Source organism: Acromyrmex echinatior, unplaced genomic scaffold (genome assembly GCF_024713525.1).
Source record: "Acromyrmex echinatior isolate Ae372 unplaced genomic scaffold, ASM2471352v2 Scaffold20, whole genome shotgun sequence".
In the NCBI taxonomy this organism is placed as follows: Eukaryota; Metazoa; Arthropoda; class Insecta; order Hymenoptera; family Formicidae; genus Acromyrmex; species Acromyrmex echinatior.
Window position 1 is genome coordinate 1,345,692 of NW_028259054.1, and position 7,994 is coordinate 1,353,685.

Below are 7,994 nucleotides of genomic sequence, written 5' to 3' on the forward strand. Positions count from 1 at the left end.
CTAATATTTGTAATTTTACTGAAGATGACCAGATTGTGGCCGAAACGTCTAAAGATTTTTTATTAATGTAATGAAGAATTAAATTTCACAAACAACATCCAGTACTGTGGTTTCATGCTCCTTTTATTTATATGTTACAAATAATTATGTATTTTGTACAATATATTCCAAAACGAAGATGAATGAGGAGTAATAAAAATATACGTTTATATATTTATATTGATATACATATTTTTATATGTAAAGAAAAAAATACACGAATCGAAATTGTATCAAATGACATTGTTTTTATGTATCCACGAATTGTGTGATCCATCGAATCCCAGCCACTCGACGTACACCTTGTTTCTTTTCCTGCGCAGTACTTTCTCCACGAGATATATTCAGATGAGTAGCGCGATGCAACTCGTGCTCATAGAACGTACCAGCGACGGATTTTTCACGATAATCCTCGAGTAGATAGCTTACGGGATTAGTATGCTGCATTCTACCGATCGTAAACACCTCGGTGGTTCAATTTGGCGTGTAACTCTTCTCAAAAATCGTCTTGTACTTGTTCACGCGTACAGAATCGCCCACTTTGAATTTTGCCGGACCAGCGATTTTTATCACGCCATACAACGTGTCCAAGAATCTTTCGGCAATCACGGGAGTTACGTCGGCGGGTCGCATGCCGATAGGGCGATGCTTGCACTCGTTGTAATCTGATACGAGATGCGGGACCCACTTGTAATTGCCATTGAGTGTAAACATCTTCCACATATCGTTTTTGAGCGTGCGATTGAACTGCTCGACCGCTTTCAACATCGAATATGTAAAATAGTGATTAACGTCGTGTTTTTTTCAAGATTTTCTGCACATCGGTGTTGTGAAACTCCTTCCCCATATCCATTTGTAAATTTTTCGGACATCTTCCACTCACTCGAATTATCTCAACAATAGCATGAGTCATCTCGCTTCCTTGTTTTTGAGCGGTATCCACGCATACTTGCTCAACACATCAATGACGGTGAGTGTGTAGTGATGGCCTCTGTTGAAGCTCGAGTACGGGCGCATCTCGACGATATCAGTTTGCTATCTTCGAACTATGATACGCCTTCAGGGAAAATTATTTCTCGCCGGAGCGTACAATTCCTCGATAAGTCGATGTCTCTCAGAGCTAATTTTTATTTTTTTGTTAAATCTCTTTTTCATGATTCAATGCGTAATACACAGGGTGCAAGAAAAAAAGTATTTTTTCTCGCTGACGCCCCGCAACTGACTCGTTTTGTCGATACGCGATTTAATTTATAATAAGACCGTCTTCGCGAAGTTCCTCGATGATCGACAGCATCGTTGTCGTGAGCATTATTGCCCGTTCGGTGCGAAACGTCAAGTAATCGTAGACGCTTGTCCACCAGCTCGTCCAGGGATAGTCCTAGTGCATGTAATCGATCGCGTTGTCGTTCATTGTCATTGCGTGAGGTAATCCCTTTCAGATTTCTTCTTCTGTTTCTGGGGGTGTGATCGACAACGGCACAATTACGTATTTGTACAAATGCGTAACCCCTATTGCTTAATAATTGGCCCTGCGAATGACGCTTGTGTTGTGCGCATTCGTCGCTAGCAGCATGATCTTGTACTTGTGCATATCATCTTCCGTGTAGAGATCGTCGGGAATTCTCTTGAAAATTAACTTGTAAAGACTGGATGTACCAGCGTATCGTACGTCGATAATTATATTGTCCGCATCATCCACGTCGAAACGTTTATTGCCAGACATCAATCCATCCTTGTGTAGTTAAATGTCGTACACATAATATATACCGCTCTTCTGTTTATCTCGCGCTTCCCTCAGGACAGCCTTGATGTACTTTTGACTCAGCTCAAGCCGGCTTGTAACGTCTCTTGACGTTTGCAACCGATTTTGAACTTTTGTTGCTAGCGAATCGTCCGTCGTTTCGAAACGTTCTTCAACGATTCTATCATCTGTACAATAGTCATATGCGGAGTGGAGGATATCGATATACGATCATGCGATCGTTCATCGGATTTATACGGGGTCGCGGAACGCTCGAACGTCTTGCTCGCTTCCTTTTCTTTTTCCTCTTCTTCCTTCTCCTCCTTCTCCTCTTTTCTTTTGCGCTTGAGAGCAGACGCTGTATTATTGTCGCGCGACTGTCTCTTTATCACGCGCACGCTGGAGCTGTCAACAATCAGTCGCAGCGGTATGATAATAGGCTTAAAATGCCTGTCCAACGCCATGTCCTTCTCGATTCTATCAGACTTCAGAGCACGATATTTTTTGCAGATCGACTCGCTCGTCTTCTCAATCTCCTCACGATTTTTTCACGCTCGCGCATCAGCCATGTTCGTCTCTGGCGAAGTATCGACAACGACTAGTTACGGTATCGCGAACTCATTAAATCCTTTTCTGTATCTCCCGCGCACTGTCCTTGTCTATTACTAGAAATCCATATTTATTTTGCCAACAGTCGCGACACAACAAACAAAATTCGTCGTACGACATGTCAGTATTCACATAATCGTTGTAAACGTGTGTCAAGTTGTATTCTGTTTGAACAAGATCAGCAGGTTCGTATTGTTATGTATCAGATGTTTAGGTATCCTCGCGTACGTCTGACAGAGATAGAAGCAGTCAACGTTCGCGTGGCGGCTCAACGAAAAGTATTCTCATCCTGCTTATCGCATGTCACGTCATCAAAGCTAAAAATTTGATAAAGATCTAAGTTAAAGAATTTGAGCGCGCCTCGCTCGGTGGAATGACGTCGCTGTTGTTGGAGAACGTAAAGTAGCCGATTTCGTCGATAGACTTAAAAAATGTTGGAGATACTTTGGCTGTTGGAGCGATTTAGAGTAGGCGTACACGTTCTCGAAACATACGCCGTTCGGACTCTTAAGTAAGCTTATAAGAATGTTGGTTTTTTGCCGCAATTCGACGGACAGCAAATGATCGCGCGTATAGTACTCGGCAGCATTTCGCCGTGCTTGTGCTTCTACTCGCTTCTTCCCATCATTCACGTTTTCACGTCACAGTTATTATCAACGGTTGCCGCACGAATTTCATGCTTGCACTAAAGGCTATGCACTCTCGAACGACTATTTAAAGGTGCGCTAACCCACGAATCGCGCAGTAGTATGTATCTTGCGCTGTGTCATCCTTCCGTTATTCAAGACTTGAACGCCGAGCAGTTGCAATATATACCGAAGATCGTACTTTTACGCGTGTACGGCGACTACATCAAACATGTCTGGTACAAGCTTCCGGAACACGTGAAGGCAGATTCGGAGATTCGAACTTATCATCGCTGCGACGAGCTGACTACAGTCAGCCATGATAGCGGACACACATCAATGGTCGCGCACCTAAGACAAAGAACTGTAACGAATGTCAGCGTCGCGCGGCGGTCTGCTGAATTTAGCGATAAATAAACGTTTCCTTTTGAGTTATATATTTTGGGCTACCAGTTTTGTGGCCCGGGCACTCGGCTTACAAAGCGATTAGTCAAATGTGACGCGGACATAAATCCGCTGGACGTGGCGTACCGAGAACATGACATTGCGTGTTGTCGGAGCAACGATCTCATCGATAGACACGCGGCGGACAAGGTACTCGCCGATTAAGTGCTAGGACGCATCATCGCGAGAGATTCGGCTCTGAGCAAGAGAGCAGTCGCTGTTGCCGTCTGTGTAGCGATGAAAGCCAAGATCGGCATGGGCATGAAACCGAAGAAAAAGACGACGAAAAACTTCCAATGGCGAAACGTGGCGGCGCGTTTCTACCAATGTTGGGCGCGCTCGAGTCCTTGATCGGCGAAGCGGTCAGCGTGGCGAAAGCGGTAAATGACAGCATAGCCGCGCGACAGCTTGAAGAGCTGCAATGTCACAACCGTGCGATGGAATAGGGCCATAGATTATATCTCGCTCCGTACAAATACAGACGCGGACTATATCTCGATCCGTACAAACGCGGACAGGGCGTAGCCACAAAAAAAAAAGAAAAACGCTAAAGAGACGATAAAAATGCTGTCTGTCGCAACTACCAATGTGCCATTGAACGAGCTCACAAGACATATGCGTATACCATACTTTAGAAGTGTTTTCATGTGTAACACGTTACCGATGAACGGCGCACCGAAGCAAAGCAGTATTGTGAATCTAGATGATGCGACGGGGCCTGGTACTTACTGGGTAGCGTACGCGAAGAAGAAGAACCGCATCGTGTACTTTGACAGTTCCAATAATCGTCCAAGGAATTGATGCGATATTTCGGGAACGTGATGACAATAACAACAATGACACCGATGACGATGATGATGAGGGTGGAGAATATCCGATTACGTTCCGCGCAAACAATAACACGATGAGATGCGAGATTAGATGTGCGTACAGAAACTTTGGCAAGCCCAACAGCATTGGATCGCTGCTGAGATTCTCGTGGAAGCGTATACTGCAAAGATGGCATGAATCGGACATGTCGATCAACATAATGAACGTAAACGTTATCCGCGTAGAGTGTAATGTGACCACAGGCGCGTACAGCAACGGCAAAAGTGCGCACATGATACATGAATTTTCGCCGAGCGTACCGCCAGAATATAAAATATCGAAGAAGTCGACGCAGATCGGCATTTACCTGCCGATCATCACACGAAGCATTGTAGATCTAACGATATGCATCGTCGACCAGAACGAATGATTGCTCGATTTTTGAGGAGAAGAAATCACCGTTAGATTGCACGTACGACGGCGATAGTGATAATGTGAGCGTGAGATGCTCGTATTGAATGGAACGGACGCAGAGAGGTAACGCATTCTTTACAAGGCAGGTGACGTCAGCTCGATAACACTTGCTTATTTAGCTGCATCAGGAAGAAGAAGCTCAGCGTGTCGAACGTTACATTTTTAAAGTCTTTGAGATTCGCGATGCGCAACATTTGAGATGACTGATATTCTAACATTAAAGACGAACCGATCTTCAACGCATCATCAAGATTGAGACTCACACGTACAACTCGTTCGCCAACACAACGTTCGGGTACAGCGACGAGATAAGAATATAGCAACAGGATCTGTATACACTGCGTACGAAAGCTTTCTATACGTCGAGGGAAAACTGAAGAACAAAGTGGTCCAGGGTGCTAACATGGCATTGGGAAATAATTGCTTTCATATTTGATGAGATTCGATATGAATTCAACGGTGTGAAGATTGACTGTAATAGAAACGTATGCATAATTAGCATGATCAAAAATTATGACACTGTAACAGTATCATCCGACAGAAGCGTAATTCTGCGGAATGCCGGCTGGAATGCGCGGACTACTGTGGCTGGATACTTTAATGTCTGTGTATCGCTCTACGTACTGCTGGGATTCTGCGAAGATTATAAACGTGTGGTGATCAACGCTCGTCATGAGTTGACTTTAATACGATCGCGCAATGACAATTGTCTGACGGGAGGTCCAGCGACAGAGCCAATGTTTGAATTATCCAAAGTACAGTGGCGAATGCCGCACGTGTTATTGAGCAAGATAAATTAGCTGTCGATGCTGCGCGCTTTGGAAAGCGGACGATATCTGAGTATCCTTTTCGCTCATAGGATCTGTACGAATTTCCGCTCTTGCAGAGCACAGCCAAGTATTCATGGGCCATCAAGATAGCTACTGAACTCAAGAAGCCACGCTACGTCATTTTCGCTATGCAAACAGGTCGAAAAAATATCATGTTCGAGGATATAAGTTGATTCGACGACTGCAAATTAATCAATGTGAAACTGTACCTGAATTCGGAATATTATCGTATGATGACTTAAATCTGGATTTTGATAAAAACAGATGTGCGATTCTATACGATTTGTACACGCGTTTTTGCAAGGACTACTACGGATACGAGTATCTTGAGCCGAGTTTCATCTTTATGGCTTTTTTATGTAATGGTCCGTTCGTGATCATTGATTACTCTCAACAGAACGAATCGGTCAATAGTGGCACCGTGGATGTGCGACTTTGAATGTAAGGAGAACATACCCGCAAATACAACAGTCTATTGTCTTATCATACACGATCGCGTAGTTCAGTATAATCCATTGATCAACGTTGTGCACAAATCACTTAAATGCACTTTCGATACAATATAAAATCGTACATCGCAATTAACCACAGTCTTCTCAACAACATGCCCGTGCCAACGTTCGTGGATCTGGATTTATCGTTGGTAAGAAATTTGTCGTGAAAGAAGTGGCAGTGCTGAAACAGGGGACTGTTCTCACGCATTACATTTTTACGAGTCCCATGCCATGGAAATTTTTGACAAGATCCGACAGGTCTTGCGCTTCCTGGTTGAGTGCTTATCACTATGGATTGCGATGGAAAGACGGAATGGTCTCGTGCAAAGAGACAAAACGCCTGATTACGGCGACTGTATTTGAAGATGATGCTATCGTGTACGTGAAAAACGTGGCTGTGGAACTTACTTCTGGACGATGAGTGAGAACGCATGCACATCGAGATACAGTTTATGAAGACATGGAATTTTTATCTAATCTAGATATTATTAATACTAAGCGATGCAGAACATATTAAGAACAACTGCGCGTTACAAAATATATTTAAAATATATAACTGGTGATTGCAAAAGAATTTTTAAATAAAAATACGTTAACGTATTTATTATGTATTTTTTCCCTTTCCTTTGTAATACATATATCTATGAACATATGTACGTATGTATGTATATATGAACGTATATACGTATAAACATATGTATGTACGCATGTAGAACGTATGTACGTATGTACGTATAAACGTATGTACGTATAAACGTATGTACTTATAAACATATATACAGGGTCCATTATAAAAGTAATGCGCATTTTCTGGGAAAAATAGATTTATTGATTGTAGCGGTACAAATGCTCAAAATTCTTCAAAATACTCTCCCCCTGAATCAATACACTTGCGGAGACGTGTCTGCCACGTCTGGAAGGCACGCTGAAACTCCTCGACGGAAATGTCTCTTAGGAACGTTGTAACATGCTTTTGGATGTTTTCCACGGACTCCCAATGCTTTCCTTTCAGCTCTCTCTTCAGACGGGGAAACAAAAAAAGTCGTAGCTGGAAACAAAAAAGTCCGGCTCATTTTGAATCAAATCCAACAATTCTTGACAGCGCGAAACTCGAAGTTCTTTCTGGTCTTCCGTCAACACTTTCGGCACAAGCTTCGCGCAGACCTTGCGCATTTGCACATTCTCCGTCACTATCCCATGTACCGCAAATATGGACATGTTTAGGATATCAGCGATATACTGGATGCTCAATCGACGGTCGGAACGCAAAACTTCGCACACATGATTCACGTTTTCGTCGGTTCTGACCGTTGTTGGGACCGTTGTTGGGACCGTCCAGAACGGGGTTCGTCGGCGACCTCCTCCCGGCCCTCCTTGAACGCCTTGTGCCACCTCCCGGACTGTGACCTTGAAATGTAATCGTCCTTGAAGGCCTCTTGAAGCATCTGGAATGTTTCGGTTGCATTCTTTCCAAGTCGCACGCAAAACTTGATGGCGTATCGCTGTTCAAGCGAACGCTCCATCGCGCCGTGTTACAAAGTCGAAAAACACACTTCACGCGGAGGCACGTCTTTCCATTCAGACTGCTCGGAACAAACTGGCGACCGGCTGCCTTGGAAGGGCAGATCCCCCCACCACATTTCTTGACCCATTTTACCCCTCTGCGATGGATATTCGCGTCACAATAAAATCATGCGCATTACTTTCATAATGGACCCTGTATGTATGTATTCGAAAACATCGACACTTCTGTTAAACACGACATGTCCGATCTGACAGTTCATATGTGCAATGTATATAGATAGTGCATAAAGGCCGCAGCACAGACTTTTGCGTAACATATAAGGCATAATGCATAACGCATAGCATAACGTGTAGCAACGCACAAGTTTGTATATAAGCTTAATTCTGGACCTGCGCCGGCCGC